This window comes from Pseudophryne corroboree, chromosome 7, assembly GCF_028390025.1.
Source record: "Pseudophryne corroboree isolate aPseCor3 chromosome 7, aPseCor3.hap2, whole genome shotgun sequence".
Classification (NCBI taxonomy): domain Eukaryota; kingdom Metazoa; phylum Chordata; class Amphibia; order Anura; family Myobatrachidae; genus Pseudophryne; species Pseudophryne corroboree.
In genome coordinates this window covers 96,914,093-96,938,436 of record NC_086450.1, presented here as the reverse complement: position 1 = coordinate 96,938,436, position 24,344 = coordinate 96,914,093, and positions in this window count along the sequence as shown.

Below are 24,344 nucleotides of genomic sequence, written 5' to 3'. Positions count from 1 at the left end.
AAGATTCAGCAGCATCTGCTTACCCTGAAAAGAGGCCTTATAAAGCAGGTGCTGTCCACGCCCCACTCAGACCTCACAGACTGTGAGCACAAAAACCAGCACCGGATCCCCTGCCGTGCACAGAGCCTATAACCACTGCACAGCAAAAGACCCGAACCGGAGTATCAGCTGCGCTCAGGTTACTCCACTAGCACTTGTCTCCCGGTTGCCATGACGACGTGGCAGCACAGGGCAGGAGACCCTAACATTCACTCATTGGGTTTTTAGAGTATGCCGTGGATGCTGACACAGCACATCTATGTACCGAATGACTGTTTCTGCCTTGTTTTGTATCATCAGTGCAGGGAATATTATTCTGATTAGCATGTAAAGAGCGGATTTACGGATCAATGATTTGGAATTATGGAGATTTCCAGGCTGTACTGCCAAGGAACACTATGCATAGAAGCTTCTCCAAATGGATAGAGGGCTTCTGGCTTATACTATTCCCAGGGCAATTCTATGATCCATGCAACTTTGAATCCATTTAGCATGTTCAATTCTAGACTGTATTGTATATTATAAAACCTCGATGATTACAATAATTATATTCTGTCTATGTTAGTGTAATTGCATCAATGTGGAGCAGACAGATGATTGCCTGCCTTAGGAAATGTGACCCACAAAGTGTCTGAACTCTGGATGCCATCAATTATGTTATGTTGGTCCAATAGATAGAAGCACAATTTCCCCTTTTAACCAGAAACTGAGTGAAGTTATTCCATATTCATTTCTGAATACAAATGCCGAATTTCTCCATCTACACACTTGGAAAGCCTTAAAGGAGTTTAACAAAATACAGATGTGAAAACAGTAAAGGAAAAAGTTATCTAGGGTAAAATAACATCAGATCTTGGCAGCATCTGAGCCCAGCATTCATGTCCCCAGACATACTGTACAGTCCGTACGTGAAGTTGGACCCTTCACCACGTGTTTGATAAGGATGCAGACAAGTTTGTGAAACCTCTATTAATCCACAGCTGATGTTGCATAACGTTGTCCAAGACTTTATAATCATCTAATTATTCTATTTGTAGATGTGGCAAAGAGGAACGACTTTGTGGATGTAATATGAAAATTGTCTGTCTCCTAAATAATGTTACATTTCTAACATAGCAGTTGTGCATTTACTTCCATGCCACATTATAGTAAAAAATGTAAAAAATAGTTTTAGCATTAGGAACAGGAGACTTTGACAGCAATTGTGGTGTACACGTACGAATTACCGGTGGATGGGAAGCAGGCTGTCATGATACCGAATGCTGGCAGCGGGGAGCGCTAGAAAGCCCCTTGCAGGCTTGGTGCGCTCACCTTACTGTGGGCATGGTGGCTCGCCGCGCTCACCACAGGTTGTATTCTCACACTATGGGTGTCGCTGGTATTCCGGCGGTGGCATTTCACCATCTGTCAGGATTCTGGCGTCGGTATTGTGACCGCCGGGATCCTGACTGGTGGTATTTTAACCACTTCCCATATTTTTTACTTATTTTTTTTCTGAACTTCTCAATAAGAAACTTTTGACCTAAAATTCCCATCAAAAAAAGCGCTGTGACTCAAAAAAGTTTGGGAACTACTGCCCTAGTGCCTACTTCTAACCCCAGCCCCTGCACTTAACTCTGGATGTGTCAGGATCACTCCAGCATCATGCCCCTTGTGGTCACTCCAGCATCATGCCCCTTGTGGTCACTACAGCATCATGCCTCTTGTGGTCACTCCAGCATCATTCCCCTTGTGGTCACTCCAGCATCATGCCCCTTGTGGTCACTCCAGCATCATGTACAGGCCAGCCACCTACTTGCATTAAATTGTTCACCAGCCACATCATGTAATTATTAAATGCCGTTATGTTGCTCAATTATTGACTGGTTTAAAAAAATAAATAAATATGACAACATAAAAGGTTTTTATATTTAGAAATGGATAAAATTAATCATGCAATTAGTGTGAGTTCTCTTAATTGAGGCAGTAGGAGCAGTTTTCTACAAGGAACAATGCACAGATTCATGTGGTTTTGTGGTTTCCATACTTGTAGCTCTAATTCATCAAAAGATTCATTATGTTTCCTGTGGTTAAAGTGTAAACCTAAACTGAAAGTCAAACACATTACATTCTCACTTCCACTTTCTCTCCAAACATTAACACACAGATGGACAGGAATAATACATACGGAAGACATGTGCTTGGATTAAAGAAGATATCTACCTAATACATAAATATCCAAAATCAATTTCAGGAGATAAGCTGTTACATGGGGAGACCTAATATTATTATATTTTTATATCAATTGTTATGCATGGGTTTTCCTGTTAACACGTCTGTGCTCTTTAGGAAAAAAGTACATGATAAGAAATAGTGTTCCTCATACTGTAATAGGCCTATTCACCATGTCAATGATCAGGGGCTGGATACAATTAGCAGTGGTAGATACAAAATGTGCAGAGACAGCTGAGCCAAAGATCGGCTGTCCCCGTGCTCCCAGATCAGAGTATGACTTGGCAGCGATAGTGCACATGGGATTCACACAGGCGCACAAAGAGCCCTGTGTCCGGCAGAAGGAGCTGAACAGGGGAGGAGGGATCCGATTGGATATCTTTTTGCCAGGGCCGCCTCCAGGCCTACTAGTACCCTGTGCGAGAACATGTAAAAGCGCCCCCCCCCTCCCCCCCATGCGCGCTCTCCAGTAAAACTGGGCGTGGCCTCTGGAAAAGTGGGCGTGGCCTCATAACTTCATATTATTAGCCTATAAATAAATAAATATATTTTCACACCCCCTCTACGCACACAATTAGCAGCCACAGTAGGGTTCCTTACACACAATGTCTCCAGTATAGTGTCAGATACACATAATGTGCAGTGCCAGATAGACATGACATGCCCCCCATCAGTGCCAGCTACACATGACATGCCCCCCAGCAGTGCCAGCTACACACAATATGCCCCCCAGCAGTGCCAGCTACACATGATAGTGTTCACTTTTTAGGGCAGGGTGCTGATCACAGGGAGGGCACATTTTTAAGTTAGGAGGGCAAAATGATGTACATACTGTAATGCTTGGTGCTCATCTACCTACATGGTAAAGCATGGACAGTGCTTCGTGGGAAAGGTGCGTGGCCACATAATAGTGGCAATTCGCATTACACCACACAGTAGTGCAGTTAATACACACTGCACCAGGTAGAACCTCCTAGACACTTGCCGGCCAGGCAGAGCACGTTAGACACTTTGCGCCAGGCAGAGCACATTAGACACTTTGCACCAGGCAGAGCACGTTAGACACTTTACGCCAGGCAGAGCACTGAGACTCATTGCCTAGCCACAGACGCCTAGCGGGAACACTAAATGATATGCTCCCCAGCCGTGCCAGCTACACATGACATGCCCCCCAGCAGTGCCAGATACAGAAATGCCCCCACAGTGCCATAAATGCCCCCACAGTGCCAGATACATAAATGCCCCCACAGTGCCAGATACATAAATGCCCCCACAGTGCCAGATATGTCACCACAGTTCCAGATACATAAATGCCCCCACAGTGCCAGATACAGAAATGCCCCCACAGTGCCAGAAATGCCCCCACAGTGCCAGATACATAAATGCCCCTACAGTGCCAGATACATAAATGCCCCCACAGTGCCAGATATGTCCCCACAGTTCCAGATACATAAATGCCCCTACAGTGCCAGATACAGAAATGCCCCCACAGTGCCAGATACAGAAATGCCCCCACAGTGCCAGATATGCCCCCACAGTGCCAGATAAATGCCCCCACAGTGCAGATATGCCCCCACAGTGCCAGATAAATGCCCCCACAGTGCAGATATGCCCCCACAGTGCAGATATGCCCCCACAGTGCCAGATAAATGCCCCCACAGTGCCAGATACATGCCCCCACAGTGCCAGATAAATGCCCCCACAGTGCCAGATATGCCCCCAGTTTGCCAGAAATGCCCCCAGTGTGCCAGAAATGCCCCCACAGTGCCAGATATGCCCCCACAGTGCCAGATATGCCCCCACAGTGCCCCACAGTGCCAGATATGCCCCCACAGTGCCAAATATGCCCCCACAGTGCCAAATATGCCCCCACAGTGCCAGATACAGAAATGCCCCCACAGTGCCAGATACAGAAATGCCTCCACAGTGCCAGATAAATGTCCCCACAGTGCCAGATAAATGACCCCACAGTGCCAGATAAATGCCCCCACAGTGCAGATGTGACCCCACAGTGCCAGATAAATGCCCCCACAGTGCCATCCATAAATGTGCCCCCCCCCAAAAAAAATACCTGCGGCGCTGGGAGGGGGAGGAGTACTGCTGTCCGAGTGCGGGCGGGTAAAGTTCCGGGTCCGGGTGCGGCCGGGCGGGTCCGGGTGCGGCCGGGCGGGTCCGGGTGCGGGCGGGCGGCCTCCAAAGCGCTTGTGTGCGCGCTGCGCAGCACCGGCGTCTAATGTTAGACACCGGCGCCGCGCAGCGCGCATAGTGCACACAAGAGGTCACGGCCGGGCCAATGCTGCACAGGGTCGGCACCAGCTTCGAATATGGCGGCGCCAGCGCGCGGCGCCCATTAAGGGTGGCGCCCTGCGCGGCCGCTCTATTCGAACATGCCTGGAGCCGGCCCTGCTTTTTGCAACCCCAGACCTCCTTCCCATTGAAAGGAGCAGAGACTGGGATAGTGATGGCTATCAGCCATCAATGATTTTAAATCATGTATGGTCTATGACCGATGGTAACTACTTTTACCATTGATGGGGAAGAACCAGATGGTTTTGCGCCATCAATGTTACAGAGCAAACACATTTTAATTTTCCCCTTTCCAAGGCGCCCCGAACATGGAGCCTAGCTCCGCCCCAACACCCACAAAGCCCCAACCCCGAGTCCTAATTGGCCCACAGCTCATGGTACACTAAAGCAGATGTTTAGCAGATAGTTTTTTCACTGGTATGCTGCCCTGGGATTTTTGGCTTATGCTGATTTTTTGGGGTGCCACACCCTGCACCTAGATATAGCGCTAGGGACCCCAAATATACAGAGAGGCCTTGACGCGGCTTTGGGGCTTATTCATACATTTGCACAAATATATGTAACTGAGATCTCTGAATTCCAATATTGTGTGGGATTTAAATCTGGTTACTGTTATCATTCAGGGTGCTGGGGGAAACAAAATGCTTTTTTTTCAAGACTAGCATACTGCCATAACAGTAGAACACAAAGGACTATGTAGGCTCCCTGCACCCAGAGTGACACAAGCTGTAGCAAATTATAGCTCCAGTCCCATTCACCTCTAAAGAATCAGGGTCACCAGACTCCCTCTCATTGCCAGCCAATCACAAGCAGCCAGTGGGATAACCTCGTAATTGGCTGCCGGAGGAAGCCGATTCTTAAGGACTCACCTCCTGATTGGATCATTCATTGGTGGCCACGTATAGTGTGTCATGGATCTTTTTTTTTATTATGGAAACTGTTTTTATTTCCCTTTTGAGCTATGCTGGATGAAGAAATAGGAATGCTTTTTTTATTGCCCACAAAGTGGTAGACTAGGGTTTTATTGAATGAAAATATATTTGAAAAGGATGTGCTGTTGTATGTGTTTACTTAGCTGTATTTGTTTAATAATATCTGCATTATACTGGAACCAATGGAGCTGGGAAGTTGCCACTTCAGGGAAAATCAGATTTGTTTATTATCCCAGCCCTCACAACTCAGGGGGGTTATGGGGCCTAGGCTCCAGCCTTGTCTTGATCAGCCTAGGGCTAGATTTCGCTATGACAGCGGAACCTCCCACTCCTGGTCTCCCTGTCAAAGTGGAAACAGCTCAGATGCTGCTTTGTCAGAGAGGTTAGTTGAGGATTTGGGAAGCGTGTGTCTGATTCACTTTTCCCATGCCCTCATTTTTTTTGTTTTTTTTTTTGGAGGGGGGTGGAACATTACTTTTGGGCACAGACCTACTACATTATAAAATGCCCGGTATGAATGCATGTAACATGTGTATGGAAGAGCAATCTTTATATAACAGATGTCACTGGTTTAGCACTATGGTGCAATCAGAAATAACCGCATTGACTTCTAATAGAGAATGAAGTAGCTTTGCAGAAAATACGTTCAAATGTAAGCAATACGTTTTCTATGTTTATGTAAAACAGCTTATGCAATAGAATATATCTTCACAATGACAAAATATGCAGTGGAAGGCCCCTCAATAAGGTGGGGAGAGCACTAATAGGCCCTACACACTGGGCGATAATACTCAAAGATATGAACGATCTTGTTCATTAATGAACAAGATACCGTTCATATCTTTGAGCGATGAATGATGTGCGGCCCCGCGCTTGTTCATCGCTGGTGCCCCGTCGCCTGTGCATGCAGGCCAATATGGACGATCTCGACCATATTTGCCTGCACTTCTGTGAAGCCGGGTGATGGGGGGAGTGAAGAAACTTCACTCTCCCCGTCACTGCCCCCCGCCGCCAGGCAGCTCGGCGGCGGATCTATCAGTGTGTAGGTCCCATAAGGCCGATTCATGCTTTACACTAGCATGCGGGGGGACTCCCAGCACAGGGCAAGTCCACAACGGCTGCTGGGCCCTCTCCCACCCCCCGCTAACATGCAAACGCTTCACTCAGCAGTGAAGAGCTCCCATGTTAAGGGAAGCTCTCTGCCTGCGCAGCCTAGCTGCGAAGGCAGATGGCTACCCAACACGTTTAGTCTTGCGGCAGCTGCGTTCTACGGCACGCAGCTGACGCGGCCCACCCCGTTAATGACCCGGACACGCCTGCATTGTTCAGACTACGCACACCCAACGCTGCCCCAAAACCGTCGCACCGATGCCTTCTCCCTGTCAGTCAGAGACGTTCGTATATGTGATATGCCGTCACATCTCACTGTGTGTGCACGCGCAGTGCGGCTTCTGCGCATGTGCACAATGCAGAAGGGCTTCAGCATGCGAACGCATCGTAGATACATGCTAAATCGGGCCCTAAGATTCCAATGCTTCTGTGACAGGAGAATATGGTCATGAATAAATACATGTTCATTGAATGGGTTAACTGCGACTCAGGAAAATGATGCATTATTATACTACATGAGAATCTGAATTACACAAGCTGTACATTGCAGGGTCCCCAATGAGACAGTGTTCAAGAGCAATTGCATTAAACCGATCAACAGCAATGGACTTGTGGGCACGCTGCCTGGCAGGGAAATGTGCGGTTATATTGAATACCATACATCTTGATAAGAGTGTTGTTTTTTTATGCTTCATGTGATCAGCAACATTCAGGAACACGAGAAGTTGCTGCTGGTCCCTGCTTGTTCCTATAACAGGTTTGACTGAAATAAGCATTTATAAGTATACAAAGTCTACAGTACATTTTTTCCATAACTAGAGGCTATCTGGCACCGGGAAGAATTTTATTTAGTGCATGGATGAGAGAGTGGCGTCGTAACTGTGCCTTACTGGGTCATGAAGGGTCCACTGTAGTATTATGTAATGGACCCACCAAATAGACGGGTATAGGACTCAGGGTCGACAGTGTCTAGATCGACACACATTAGGTCAACACCTATTGCTCGACAGTGATTAGGTCGACTCACATGGCCATTAGGTCGACATGAACAAGGTCGACATGGAAAAAGATTGACATGAGTTTTTTAAAACAAAATTGTTAATTTTCTCCGTAAAGTGATGGGGAACCCCAATTAGTGCACCGTGTCCCCTCGTGAGCCATGCTTCGGGCAAGGTGCCTCGCTCCGCTACCGCTGTGCTCAGCACAGGTTACCGTTCCCAATTGTAGTCCACGTGGATCGTAAACTATGAAAAAGTTCAAAAAATGAAAGAAAAGAAAGTGAAAATCTTATGTCAACCTTTTTTCATGTCGACCTTGTATATGTCGGCCTACTTGTGGCGTCGAACTATTTCCTGTGTCGACCTAATGTGTGTCAACCCAGACAGTGTCGACCTTGAGTCTGGATACCCAAATAGACTGCCCCTCTGCAACACTGGGCGGGTGTGGCCATTCCATGGAAGGGCGTGACCAGCCCGTGCAGGGCAATAAAAGCGCTAGTCAGCAGCTAGATTTTATTTGTGCTGTAGTCCAGTGATTTTCAACCATTTTTACTCGCGGCACACCGAACAATATTTTAAAATTGCCAAGGCACACCATCAGTTCCCTACAGAAAAAAACAAAAACACACACATTGGCCCTCACAGTAAAAAAAAATAAAAAAATTCACACATACATTGGCCTACACAGAAAAAACAATCACATTACTCCCCACATAAATCACATTTCTCCCCACATAAATCCTATTGCTTCACACATGATTTATTCACATGTTCCCCCATAAATCCTTATTCTTCCCACATAAATTCTATTGAAATCCTATTGTTCACCACAGGAGAAATGAAATAACAAATTATCAGCTGTCCTCCTCCCTGTCCCTCAGTGGCGGGGGTTGTTCATAGTGGAGTTCTGCGAATACTGAGCAGCGGGCGGTTGGGCAGGTGTGGATGTGGGTGGGCAAGGAAAGCTGTGTATGCAGGCGGGAACTGGAAGATGTGTATGCAGGCAGGTGGGCTGGCTGGGTGGTGAGACGCGGCGCCCGTGACCTATGATATCACATCGTTTTCAAGGCATAGGTCATGGCCGGAGCACGACTGGTCCTCTAAGAAGAGCCCGGGCCAACAGTTCACTCTGAAGGTGCAGGAAGCTGCTCTGGCACGCCTTGCAATTGGTCGCGGCACACTAGTGTGCCACGGCACACTGGTTGAAAAAGCCTGCTGTAGACAGTGGTGCAAGTATGCGGGTACGCTCGGGTATGGAGTACCCTTAAGAATTTGGCAGAGGGTACGCAGTACCACCTGCCACACACTTTGCACCCATGACTGCCATTACCACAATTATAATGCACCACAAAGCAACAAGACCATGGTGCTTGGCAGCATGATGGCGACGGTGATGTCATGACGTCACAACACGCTTCCTCCTCTGGCAGCTGTGGCTGGCATGAAGAGAGGATCGTGATTGCACTTCCCCACAGCGTCCCTTGCTGGGAACAGCAGTGTAACTGTTTCCATTCACTCGGCTCATGTGACGCATCGGCACTGAGCGGCTTTTGTTCTTCACAGGCTGGGCTGCTGGGCATGTCTCTGGCTTCACTGTGTGGGGTCATTCATTTCTAATATAGGGCCTAATTCTGAGTTGATCGCAGCAGGAACTTTGTTAGCAGTTGGGAAAAATCATGTGCACTGCAGGGGAGGCAGATATAACATGTGCAGAGAGAGAGTTAGATTTGGGTGTGGTGTGTTCAATCTGCAATCTACTGTAAATTACAGTGTAAAAATAAAGCAGACAGTATTTACCCTGCACAGAAACAAAATAACCCACCCAAATCTAACTCTCTCTGCAAATGTTATATCTGCCCCCCCTGCAGTGCACATGGTTTTGTCCAACTGGTAAAAAAAATTCTGCTGCGATCACCTTGGAATTACCCCCAGAATGTGAACACTATATATTTCTATTATTATGTTGGTATTACTATATATTTCTATTGTAATTTGGACGCTACTATATATTTCTGTTATTATGAGGGCAATACTTTATACACTGCTCAAAAAAATAAAGGGAACACTTAAACAACACAATGTAACTCCAAGTCAATCACGCTTCTGTGAAATCAAACTGTCCACTTAGGAAGCAACACTGATTGACAATCAATTTCACATGCTGTTTTGCAAATGGAATAGACAACAGGTGGAAATTATAGGCAATTAGCAAGACACCCCCAATAAAGGAGTTGTTCTGCAGGTGGTGACCACAGACCACTTCTCAGCTCCTATGCTTTCTGGCTGATGTTTTGCTCACTTTTGAAAGCCGGTGGTGCTTTCACTCTAGTGGTAGCATGAGACGGAGTCTACAACCCACACAAGTGGCTCAGGTAGTGCAGCTCATCCAGGATGGCACATCAATCCGAGCTGTGGTAAGAAGGTTTGCTGTGTCTGTCAGCGTAGTGTCCAGAGCATGGAGGCGCTACCAGGAAACAGGCCAGTACATCAGGAGATGTGGAGGAGGCCGTAGGAGGGCAACAACCCAGCAGCAGGACCGCTACCTCCGCCTTTGTGCAAGGAGGAACAGGAGGAGCACTGCCAGAGCCCTGCAAAATGACCTCCAGCAAGCCACAAATGTGCATGTGTCTACTCAAACGATCAGAAACAGACTCCATGAGGGTGGTATGAGGGCCCGACGTCCACAGGTGGGGGTTGTGCTTACAGCCCAACACCGTGCAGGACGTTTGGCATTTGCAGAGAACACCAAGATTGGCAAATTCGCCACTGGCGCCCTGTGCTCTTCACAGATGAAAGCAGGTTCTCACTGAGCACATGTGACAGGCGTGACAGAATCTGGAGACGCCAAGGAGAACGTTCTGCTCCCTGCAACATCCTCCAGCATGACCGGTTTGGCAGTGGGTCAGTAATGGTGTGGGGTGGCCTTTCTTTGGGGGGCCGCACAGCCCTCCATGTGCTCGCCAGAGGTAGCCTGACTGCCATTAGGTACCGAGATGAGATCAGACCCCTTGTGAGACATATGCTGGTGCGGTTGGCCATGGGTTCCTCCTAATGCAAGACAATGCTAGACCTCATGTGGCTGGAGTGTGTCAGCAGTTCCTGCAAGACGAAGGCATTGATTCTATGGACTGGCCCGCCCGTTCCTCAGACCTGAATCCAATTGAGCACATCTGGGACATCATGTCTCGCTCCATCCACCAACGCCACGTTGCACCACAGACTGTACAGGAGTTGGCGGATGCTTTAGTCCAGGTCTGGGAGGAGATCCCTCAGGAGACCATCCGCCACCTCATCAGGAGTATGCCCAGGCGTTGTAGGGAGGTCATACAGGCACGTGGAGGCACACACACTACTGAGCCTCATTTTGACTTGTTTTAAGGACATTACATCAAAGTTGGATCAGCCTGTAGTGTGTTTTTCCACTTTCATTTTGAGTGTGACTCCAAATCCAGACCTCCATGGGTTAATAAATTTGATTTCCATTGATAATTTTTGTGTGATTTTGTTGTCAGCACATTCAACTATGTAAAGAACAAAGTATTTAATAAGAATATTTCATTTATTCAGATCTAGGATATGTTATTTTAGTGTTCCCTTTATTTTTTTTGAGCAGTGTATTTCTATTATATCAGGAGCACTACTTTACTATAGTATATTTTCCTGTTATAATGGAGGCATTACTATATATTGTTATTAAATTGGGGGCATTACTATAAATTGTTATTAAATTGGAAGCATTACTATATATTCTATTATACTGGGGGTATATGTTGTTATAAATTGGAAGCATAACTATATATTCTATTATACTGGGGGTATCACTATATATTTCTGTTATACTGGAGGCATTACTATATATTTCTAGCCTTGCCTCCAGAGTGCAAAGAAAAGAGTCTGTGTTGTGTGGCCATGCTGTTTGTATCATGTAGCCTCTCCCACTTGTGCCATGTGGCCACGCCCCCTCACAGCACATGGTCACGCCTATTTTTCAGCACTCAGTACCACTAAGAAAATATTTATACTTGCACCACTGGCTGTAGACAAATGAGAACAATAACATAACAGTCTCAGGCTCTGGCGTAGCCATTACACGTCCTTGGGCAGTGCGAGGAAGCTGTCGTTTTTTGTATCGAAATACAGTTTGTTATTGATATAAATATATAACTGATGTCTTACGGACACTGGGTAGCAGCTGCAGTACTGAGCTGCGCTAATTACCCCTCCCCTGTTCCTCACAGCAGCTGGGATGTCTTACATTGCAAGTAGGGACAGTTCTTAGCAATAGCAATACTCACTTTTATCTGTATCACACGCTCCCATGCACACCCTTATTACTCTCACAGTAAGAGCTCTCCTGTGCTATGTTGGGACTTCTGGGTTTAGGTCCTAGGAGTCCGTTTGTGAATATGTCGTATGATGCATGCGCCACAGGGGGTGCTAGAAGGGATCGGATTGGATCCCTCTCAAAGCAGAATACGAATAGAAACATAGAGGCTTCTACTGGGTAATACCACCAAAAGATGGCGCTACCCATTGCCTTCAAGCTGCATCGCATTCTGCAGCCTGGTACATACACGGTAAGCATCCAAATCACAGAAAATGGTATTTGATGCATCCTGATCCTTCTGTTTAAAACATAATGCCATCACTGGATGGCATTTATTTGTGCCTTACCAGCTTTCCCGGACTTTGTATTGCTGAGATAATTTACAGCTCACACATGCACTGGGCTTTTGCACATGCGTGAGCAGGTAAAACCACACATGCACAGTCCAAAATTGGAGAGTCTGTCCTGTACACGTGTGGCCTTACAGGCTCAAGCATGCAACTTATGCACAAAAGAAGCACAAGGCAGGACAAACTCCCATTTGCATCAACTTTACGCTGATGCCGGACTGTCGAGACTCACCCGCCAAGACTCACTATATGGCGCATGTATTTTACTAAATAAAGTGCATAATGCTGCGAAATCTGTGAAATTTGCTGATATTTTATGCACCACTTTACTAAATAGAGCCCATAGATAGCATATTGAAACAAAGGGTCCCATTTAACAATGATACTAAATACTTGCGCCATATTTAATTTGATATTACAGTGACACTTGAGACTATGCCGCTGGTATTTAACATCAGTAGCTTCTGTTGCGAGATCTAGCCTCCTTCTCCTGTTATAAAGGTTTAGCATAAGGACCTTATGTAACGCTTTCTTTGTGCCATCTGTTTTTATTGAAGGAAAACAAAAATACATACACAATGGTTGCAGCAAGCACATCTAAACTTACAAGTAATAACAGCTGCTTTGTCTAGCACTGTTTGAATGTGGCAACTACATTTACAAGTTTATACAGTAAATATATACCAAATCGTAGAAAAGAATACAAGAGTGTGAAAAAAAGCAGAGAAAATAAAGGAACTGAGAATATGGGAACAGGGGTGCGTAGAGTTACCAACAAATTCACAAAGAGGTACTAAGGGGAATGGATGCAAAGTGCAAAATATAATATGGTGTTTCTTTGAAGTCGAGCCAAGCAAACCAGGTTGTGGTAAAGGCTGGAGATGACACGTTTGAAGAGGACGTGAGATCCTCCTTGGTCATGAAGAGGTCAATCCTTTGGAACCACTGAGAGATAGGGGGACTGGCAGGGGACCTCTAACGGCAATGGATAACTGCTCTTGCTGTGAGTTGAACATGTCCATTAAATTGAGTAGCCAGGGACTTCCGGGTACGGCGCCGATGCGTGCAGCAGCAGCAGTGTGAGCTCCGTGTGCCGCCCCAGCCCGCGCTAACTCTCACGCTGCACATAGCGACACAGCCTGCTCCCAGACCCCTCACTTGCCTGTGAGAATACCTCTGGCACCTGATGGAACGCTTTCTGGCCGCCCCAGAAGCGGCTAAACCCCTTAAACAACGTTCTGCAAAAACGAAAGGGGATTCCAAGATGGCCGCCAGACAGCAGACACAGCCGCAGCAGCAGCCAGTACACACAGAACATGAGTTACATACCTTATCTGACTCCTCTGTGAACACAGTTCTCTCTGCACATGCTGTCCCCTCAACACAGAAGTCTAATAAGACCACAGAACAGACTGAAGGCCCCATTACATACTCTGACATGGTAAAGGCAATTCAGGACTCCATTAACCCTATCATGGAATCTCATGCTGCAAAAGTCACGCAGGCAGTACATGACATCAAATCACAGTTTAAACAGCTTTCCAAACGGGTGCAAGCTAACGAACAACGCCTTGGGGAAACTTTTCATGACGTCGCTGATTTAAAGGAACAGTGCGCCTTTCTCCAGAAATCCCATTACCAGCTTCTTAATAAGGTCGACGATCTCGAGAACAGATCACGTCGATATAACCTAAGAGTGGTTGGGCTGCCTGAGACACTTAAAGGGCCAGCACTCTTTTCCTTCATAAAAGACACGCTGCCTGATCTGCTTGACATTCAAGATTCCTGCACAGGTATGATTGTGGAGAGGGCCCATCGTATTGGTCCGGCAAGGTCTACACAGGATTCCCGACCCCGGGCCGTCATATTCCGTTGTTTGAACTACATCCATAAAGACACTATCTGGTCTGCGTCTCGACGTAAGCGGAATTTACAATGGAACGACGTGAGGATTTTTATCTTCCAAGATTATTCGGCAGAGGTGGCCAGGGCACGGCGTGAATTCACCCCACTTTGTTCCCGCCTAGTCAAAGCAAATAGAAAATTTGCCCTCATATACCCGGCCCGATTGCGTCTGTTCAAAGGATCTTCATTTACCGACTTCTCCACCGTGGCTGATGCGGAAGCATATATGTTGGAAGAGGAGAACGGCCGTTCTTCACTACACCTGCCTTCAACGGACTCGACTTCTGATTGTTAACCACGGTTGCAGAGTTCCTTGGCGTGGTTCTATCCTACTTTAATGGCGATTACTTTATTGCTTTAATAAGCCTGTTTATGTTATAGCCGTTACTCACTAGAGGTTCTTGAAATTGATTGTAGGAGGAGGCGCCTCTCTTACCGATTTAATTGCTAGGTCGGGTGCCATTTCACCGTTTAATCCCATTCTAAATGGGATGCTCACTTTAAGGCGCCTTACAACCTAAAATTCTCCGTATGTTGTTTTTAGTTATGTTTTGTTTATGCCATATATAAGCTATGCTTACTGTTTCACAGTACCAGGGCTGGGGCAAGCCTGGAGCTCTTATCTGGTTCCCCATTTGGCGAACTATAGGTTTATTTAAATTATTTTTGTGCCCGAAGTGCACTTTTGATGTTTACCTCTTGATCCACTTTTTCTGGATCCTCTGCTTTACTTCTCCCCACCCTCTCCACCCATTGTTCTCTCCTCTATGTGTCTTGTCCTGTTGCTTCTATTTGTCCAAGCTAGCAATGTATTTGGTAGATATGACAGTATTGGTTTTACTTATTGCCATAACTCGTACCTCTTTTCAACAGTATTATGACCAGTTTAAAAATTGGCACATATAATGTAGGTGGTTTCCACTCCCCCATAAAGAGGAAGAAAATCCTACTTTACTTGTCTAAACTGCATGTAGACGTTGCATTCCTCCAGGAGTCTCATCTCCTTCCCCCTGAGATTGACAAACTCAATTGCCTGGGCTGGAGAGTCTTGGCGTCCGCCCCATTTACTGCTAAGGCCCGTGGGGTTCTCATATTGATTAGGCGCTCAGTCCAGGTAGACCTTCATTCCTCCCAATCTGATCCCGAAGGCAGATTCCTCATTGTAGACGTCACTCTAGAGGACTCACGTTTTCTCTTGTGTAATGTATACGCCCCCAACATCGATCCCCAACCCTTCTTTCTGTCCATTGCCGCTAAACTGCACCCACACTCACACAAACAGGTGGTACTAGCGGGTGACTAACTCCACTGTATCCAACGCTCTTGATAGAAATACCAAATCCAGATCTACCCGGTACACCCCCAAATATGGTTTACCATATTTAATGTCACAGCTGCATCTGGTGGATGTGTGGCGGGCCTGTCATCCAGTTGACCGTGAATACACATGTTTATCGGCTGCTCATGGTACACTGTCGAGAATCGATTATTTACTCATCTCGACTTCTATGTTCACCAGGGTGCAGACATCTGAAATAGAACCGGTGTCCTTGTCGGACCATGCGGTCTGCTGGATAACTCTCGCCACCTTCCCCAATAGAGGCCCTGTCAGACAGTGGCGCTTTCCAACCCACTTGACCAATTCCATTCAATTTAGAAACATGCTGGAGGCATCATGGGCTGACTTTAAACATTGTAATGTAACCGCAGAGAATGAATCACCGCTCCTGTTCTGGCAAACGTCTAAGTCAGTACTAAGGGGCTCTATTATCTCCTTCACCTCCAAACATAAGAAAGACACACAAACTCTGTATCTTGATGCCCAATCAAAACTCACTGACGCCTACCACGCATTCATACAGTCCCCCACCCCAAGCTCTAGAAAACTCTACTATGAACAAAAATCCCTTTTTGACAAACTCTTATCTCAAACTGAATCTAAATTAACGTTTATGTCCCAATGTAGATTCCATAAATTTGGCAATCGATCTAGTCGATTGCTTTCAAATCTCTTGAAAGGTCAACATCCCCCAACACTTATACATGCTTTAACCAAGGCAGACGGCACGGTGGTACATGATTGTAGCCAGGTGTCTGAGGTTCTGCAGTCTTTTTATTCCTCATTATACTCTGAACCCTCTGTTGATCACCAACAGCAACACTCTTTCTGGTCTTCCCTTACGCTCCCCTCTCTGCCCACTACCTCATCCCAACCCCTACTGAACCCCATTACTGAGGAGGAGGTACTCCATGCTATTCAAGGTTTGAAACCAAACAAAACCCCTGGACCGGATGGTCTAACCAATGAATACTATAAAATATTGGCCCCTCAACTGGTCAAACCCCTTTGTGAACTATTCAACTTGTTGTTGTCTGGAACACCCCCTCCCCTATACTTCAATGCAGCGATCCTGAAAATTCTCCATAAACCAGGGAGAAACCCCCTGCTTCCCAATTCATATAGACCTATATCCTTATTGAATACGGACTACAAGATATACACCAAGATCTTGGCAGACCGGGTAAAGCTTCTCTTGCCCTCTCTGATACAGGAGGACCAGACGGGATTTATCTGGGGACGCCACTCCACGGTAAATGTGCGTAAGATACTGACTGTCATGCAGTGGTTGAAGACTTCGGGAGACCAGAACCCCTATGCCTTTCTCTCCCTTGATGCTGAGAAGGCTTTTGACCTAGTTACATGGGACCACCTTTTTGACACCATGCACAGGTTTGGGTTCCCGGAGGCATTCATCCATGCAATACGCCTTCTCTACCATGATTCTTCCTCTCAAATCCTCTCTAACAATTATATGTCCTCTCCCATTCCCCTCCATAGAGGGACCAGACAAGGATGCCCTCTTTCACCCCTCCTATTCGCTATAGCGATAGAACCTCTAGCCACTGCACTGCGCATGTCCCTGGAATACACGGGTATTAGTGTTGGGTCGACTGAAGTGAAACTTAGTCTATTTGCCGATGACATGCTTTTATTTATCTCTAAACCCCAATCCTCCATCCCTGCTATAAAGTGCATAATAGACCATTTTAGCTCCTTCTCGGGATTCCGTGTGAACTATGACAAGTCACGCCTCCTCCCTCTAGGATCTGGGCATTCTGCAAACCTTCTATCCCCTACACTGACACAATTCACAATCTGCCGCTCTCCACTTAAATACCTAGGCATCATGATCCCCCATAGTCTAGACGCCCTATACTCTGCTAACTTCCACCAGATATACTCCTCGGCAGAGAAAATACTGAACGGATGGATGGATTTACCTCTGTCATTGTCTGGAAGGGTGGTGGTTATTAAAAGCTTTGTTTTTCCCAAATTATCTCCTCCAGATGCTTCCCCTGCAACTCTCCAAGTCTGATATCCAACGATTTGACTCCCTGTTTACAAGATTCATCTGGGCAAAAAAGAAATCTAGAGTATCACGCCAAGTTTTACGACTGCCGAGACAGGAAGGTGGCTTTGGGATGCCGGACATCTCTGCTTTCTCAAATGCAGCCATGTATCGCTACATAGTAGATTGGTTCTCTGGTGGCTCCGTATATACCCTCCCCAACATAGAGGAACACCTCTTCCACCCTTTCTCCCCAGCTGCTCTCCTTCATGCACCTACCTCACTGATCCCTTCACATATAAAATCTAACATACTCTTTCAAGACACTTATAAAGCCTGGAAATCTATCAATAAGCGATTACACAGAAACTCCTCTAACTCCCCATACACCACCTTTTGGGGCAACCCACAGTTTCCCCCGGGTTTGGATGGCTGTGCTTATCTGACGTGGAAAGAGAAGGGCATCTCGTGCATCCGAGATATCTTTGACCCTGGGGGTAGGATCCACTCTTTCTCTGCATTATCAGATAGATATGGTATACCCAACTCCCAATTTTACATGTACCTCCAGTCCCGTCATTTTGCACAGTCGTTACCACCTGGAATGGCCCTTGATACGGCCATTGACCCTCTTACCCCTCTCCTACGTCTCAATCTGACCATAGGTTATAGGCTGCGTAATTTATATTCCATCCTCATAGACTCAGGGAAAACACCCTTGCAAAGTGTTCTTCATTCACGCTGGCAGCGTGACATACCTGATTTCCCGGATATGTCGATACTTATGTCTACACTGTCCCCCACATTTAAATATTTAAAGTCTGCAGCTTTGCAAGAGACTCACCTCAAATTCTTAAATAGAGCCTACATTTCCCCAAAACAGCACTCCTATTTCACCTTGGCCTCTACGGGTCGATGCTTTAAATGTGGGATGGCTGAGGCCACCTACTATCATAATTTCTGGGACTGCAGGAAAATAAGAAATTTCTGGAACAAGCTGATAAACCATATTAATGATATTTTTTCAATTCGAATTAACAAGCTCCCTACTGCATGTCTATTCTACTGCTTTTCAGATTGGGACTTGGGACCACACAAACAGAAGATTATACCTGCCCTGACCGTTATCCTTACCATCGCTAAAAAATTAATCCTCACCCATTGGTTGCACAGACAATCTCCGACCATTGCAGAAATGAGAACCTCCCTACTAAATAACCTCCCTAATAAACATATTCTATGAGCGACAGGCCCTAATACCGGACATAGAATCAGGGGCCCCTAGATTCTATGGGAAATGGGAAACTGTTATTCAAAGTTTTGATAACGCCACGCAACTCAGAATTCAGAAAATCTTTGAACCCACTACCTGGTATTTATATAGACAGCTTGATTAATGCCCTTAACATTGCTAAGGTAGAAATGTGTTTAACCGGTAAATAAATACCTACTTCCCGCTGTCGACTGGACACATATCCAACCTATTAGTCTTATGGTATAAATATTTCTTTAGAGAACAATGAAGATATATATTGTCCTGTTTTATGTCTTGTCCACCCCCCCCTCTCCCCTTTCTTTCCCCCCCCCCTCCTCTCTCTTTCTTCCCTTTTTCCTTTCCCTCTATAATTTGGACGATTTCACATTTTTATTTACCCAAACTTCTTTACAAAATAGAAAATTATTTGAAGAAGGGCTATTCTCTCTTTGTTTTATGCATTCTTTCTCCTTGTCTGTAATGAGTCCCAGATGCTAAGGGGTTAACTGGTCAGATACTAAGATTTATTTCATGTCTCTACTCTCGTTGAACTCCTTCGTGCTTGTTGAATACCAAATTTTACACTTCACTAAGCAGGATGGTAACCCTAACCAATAGGAGAGAAATATATCCCATGAATATCACCTATTACCAATCTCTTATATGTACTATATGTAACTCTGCATGTATATTACTCATACCGAGACATTATTGTATGAACATGACCTACCTCGCCCTTTGATATTTGTACCTTCCCATTGTGATTCCAGACTTGGAAGTTTGTATATCTTTTGCTAACCTTCTTTAATAAACATTGTTTTGGAAAAAAAAAAATTGAGTAGCCAGAACTCAGGTGTGTCTGGGAGTGGGAGACCAGTAATCTCAGCACCGGACATAGGGGGCTATTCAGAGTTGGTCGCAGATTTTGCTCTTGTAGCAAAATCTGCGAACTTATAGTTACATGCTGGGGGCCACCGAGCCCAGGGCAAGGCCGCCCAGTATGTGTGGCAGCGTCCCATGATGTGATCGCAAATCAATTGTGATCGCAACAAATTGAGATTGGTCCCTGCCTATGCAGCCTGGTTGCGTAGGCAGGGGTCCCATGGCCATGTTTCCTATCACGAGAAATGCAGGTGAAAGTGGCCATGACACTCCTGTGTTTCCCGATCTCCTCCCCACCAATGCCACGTCGCCGCCCCTGAACGCCCGTCGCCTGTCAATCAACAAGCGATTGCATACTTCCAGGATGCAATCGCGTGGTGAAGGGTTGCGCATGCGCATTATGGCCGGTGCACATGTGCAGACCCTATGGACATGGCTGGTAATTGTAAACAAAGTGGCTGCTTCCATCTCTGAATAAGGCCTATAGCCACCAAATGTACCAGGTGCCTGACCACACCTCCAGCAGAGGTCCGAGAAGCTCTGGGAACATCTGGTGTAGATGCAAAGGGCATCTATACCAACAAGATAATATCTTGAACTGAGTCTCGAGCACCTGTATCGAAGAGGTGCTGGCAAAAGTGTAGGCGAACACCCGAGACCACTGTTCTTTGGTCAATTCTCTAGATAGCTTCTTTTGCCGTGCGAGGACATAATTTGGCATATAGTCTGTGAAGCCAGCCAGACATGTTTGATAGAAGTTAGATATTAAATGCCTAGGTGGGGTTTGTGAGAGACAAAGAGATTCAAAAGGTGTTGGGTCCCATACTATCATGCGGGTAGGCATTAGCAACGAGGCAAAAAAGTGACTAACCTGAAGGTAAAACCAGAGTGAAGTAGATGGGTGACCATAGACACTTTGGAGATCTGCAAAGGACTTTAACCCCATTGCATCCACCAGTTGTAGCAGACGTATTATACCTTGTAGGGACCATTAAGTAATGTTTTTTATCCATTAAAGACCTCAGAGTAAAAAAATATCCAGTGATGTTGGTTCAAGCAGTTGGTTTTAAATTCGAGCTACATGCCACAGAACTTACACAGTAATCCCCAATGATCTCACTCCCTCTGATCCTGCCTACTCTTGCTTAAACAGTAATATGTGGCCACATTGTTAATGTAGCGTCTGTTCCATGCTCAAAAGTAGGGAGCAAAGTGAATGTCACGATCTCTGTCCCACAAGACATTTGTGTTGCATTATGCCAAGAAAATTGATGTGCATTCAACTTGTCACTAAAGTATGTTTGTATGTATGAGGGCAGGGCTCAAGTTGAACAGCAATTCCAAGGCAATCATTAACCGAGTTTCACTGTAAACTAAAGAAAAGTCTTTCCGTTCACCTTTCTTAGCTTTATAGTAGGAAACTATGCAGAAACAGGCTACATGAATACAAATAATCTGTATTTTCAGGGCTGCCATGTGTCCCGCCTCCTCCAATGCAGTTTTGATATTTGACACTGGAAATTCTTAACTAAAATGATTAACTTGTATAGAATACAGACTTTGGATGCCTCTGGATTAATATGATCAGTAGGAGTTAACATTTGAAATCCTTTTGCTGTAACTGGAGGAGCCCATAGGCCTTGTACAGTCAGGTGGTAATTTTAAATGTTCATGGGCCCTCATTCCGAGTTGTTAGCAGCGGATCATCGCATCGCAAACGGCTGGAAACCCACAAACTGCGCATGCGCAAAAGCAAAAATACGCATGCGCAAGCATAGCGATACGACACTTGTGCAGAATTACTACAAAGAAAACTGCTCGTACTACACAAACGAAAACGGGGAGTGACGGAGGCGTGGCAGAGGCACGGCTTCGCAATCCTACGACATGGGCGTGAAAGTGGGCGGCTAGTGTGGGAGTATGCATCCAGCAGTAGGCGTGTTTTTGGCAAAAATGCGTATCCTATGTTAAAAGTACATAACAAATTTTCGCTATCTTCACGCAGCAGAAGAGTGAGTCTGCAGCTACTCAGCACTTGCGAAGTACTGTTAGAAGTGTGTGTCTGCTCTAATTAGCAATTAATTAGCAACTGAATTCACCTGTTGAGCATTTACTTGCAAAACACTGCTCTTACAAAATAATACAAGCAGCAATTATATGGCCACTTCATATTTGTATTGTTAGCACAAACAAATCTGACACACTCACAAATAATGCACTGTATTTTTTGAACCAATAAAAATTAACTGATGTTAAATGCATGTTTAAATTATTTGTTTTATAATCTCAAATGTGACTAAACTAACCAATAAACTACATCAGCTAAATCTTCTCAACATAGACATATTCCTTAGTACATACCAAATAACATGAGCACCATAATGCAGCCTACATTTAATGTGACTTATTTAAAAAAAAAAAATAATAATAATAAAAAAATATGTGTCCATATCTAATACTATGGCATGTTGCCCCTAGTAACCCAAGTTTTTTTTTGGTTAATTTATTTGTATATGTTAATTTAAGTGTTGGGCAAGGCATACAGATTTAAAATTACACTATGCAATGTTTGTCTTAATATTCTGATTGTTTCAAGAGACTGTAGCATTTACAGATATGGCAACAAGTCTGGCAAACTGTTATCACGTTTATTAAAGGGCAGACACCCTAAAGTGGTCATTCACTCTCTGCTCACCCAAGGTGGAGACAGAGTAGGGACCTCGGCCGAGATTGCTGAGGTGCTACAGTCTTTTTATTCCACTCTGTATGCACGTCCTATTATCAACCAGACACACAAGTCTAGCTTTTGGTCTTCTACTGATCTGCCTCAAATGTCAGAGTCGCACTGTACCTCTCTTCTTGCACCTATCACCACTGAGGAAGTTTCTCTAGCAATAGGTGGACTGAAGACTGGGAAGACTCCGGGTCCTGACGGTTTCGCCAATGACTACTATAAAATTCTATCTACTAGACTGAGCGAACCTCTTTCTGTCTTATTTAATTCTTTTATGCAGGGTGCTTCCTTGCCCCAATATTTTAATTCAGCCGTCATAAAGGTTATCCCGAAGCCTGGCCGGGATCCTGAGTCTCCCAGCTCTTATCGTCCGATCTCCCTTTTAAACTCGGATTACAAATTATTCACTAAAATCCTCTCAAATAGACTCAAATTCATAGTCCCTGACATAGTGCATACGGACCAGACTGGATTTGTCTGGGGTCGGCAATCAGTGAGCAATATCCGAAAGGTCTTGACTGTTATGCAGGCCTTTCAGCTTTCCAAACCCACGGATACTAATGTATTATTATCCATTGATGCCGAAAAGGCGTTTGACCTGGTCACCTGGGACCATCTGTATGAAACGCTCCATCGCTTTGGTGCACCTGAGGACTTTGTCTCTCTTATTTCCCGTCTATATGAATCTCCCTCCACTCAAGTTTTGGGGAATAGTATTCTCTCTTCCCCTTTCCTTATCCAGAGTGGCACACGACAGGGCTGCCCCTTGTCACCTTTATTATTTGCCTTAGCTTTAGAACCCTTAGCTGTTTCCCTGAGAAACTCTCCCGAATTTGCAGGCATAAAAATCATGGACACCACGGTAAAATTATCACTGTATGCCGACGACATGCTGCTATTTATTTCCCATCCTGATACGTCCATCCCTGCGATTGTCTCCCTGATTGAACAATTTGGTTCTTTTGCGGGATACAAGATTAATATATCCAAATCCGAGCTCCTCCTCCTTTCAGGGGACTCCTCCCTCTTTCCATCACACCCGGTCCTGTCCCGATTCCCAGTTATCCGAGATAGTCTTAAATATTTAGGAGTTCAGATCCCTACTTCTCTCCCGGATCTATATGCGATTAATTTTGGTCCTATTTTGTCCAAGGTGTCTAAAATACTTACTGACTGGGCGTCCCTGCCCTTATCTCTTATGGGTCGTGCAGAGGTTATTAAATCTGTGATATTTCCCAAAATTGCTTATTTCCTGCTTATGCTCCCTATTGCCCTCGTTGAGAAAGATGTCCTTTTCCTTAAGCAATGTTTCACTAGATTTCTATGGGCCGGAAAACGACCAAGAGTCCCCTACGCTAGATTGCAGCTATTACGTGAAGAGGGAGGTATGGGAATCCCGGATCCAGTCCTATTTAGTAGAGCAGCAATGTACAGGTATATCACAGACTGGCTTTGGGGCAGATCAGTATTTATGAACCTGACACTTGAACTGGCCGTATTTCACCCTTTCTCCCCTGCTGCACTCTTACACACCCCAAACTCCCGCCTCCCATCTGGGATAAAACAGAATATTTTGTTTTGGCATACATATCGAGCATGGCAGGTCACACACACCAAAGCACAGAGAAAACCTGACACCTCTCTTCACACTACGTTCTGGGGTTCATGTTTCCTTCCTGGCCTTGATAACACACATTTTTTGAGTTGGAGAGAAAAGGGGATCGCAGCTATTAGAGACATATATGACCCAGGAGGCAACGCAGTGCTCTCTTTCCCTGATATCCAGATAAATTTTGGTATATCCCACCGGGAATTTTTTATGTACCTACAGGCTAGGCATTTTGCTCAATCCCAGTCTCATCCTATGATTTCTGAGGCTACCACAGACCCGCTGCGCACCCTAATGGTGCTCACTAAAGATTGTCCTTACCATCTCAATTATTT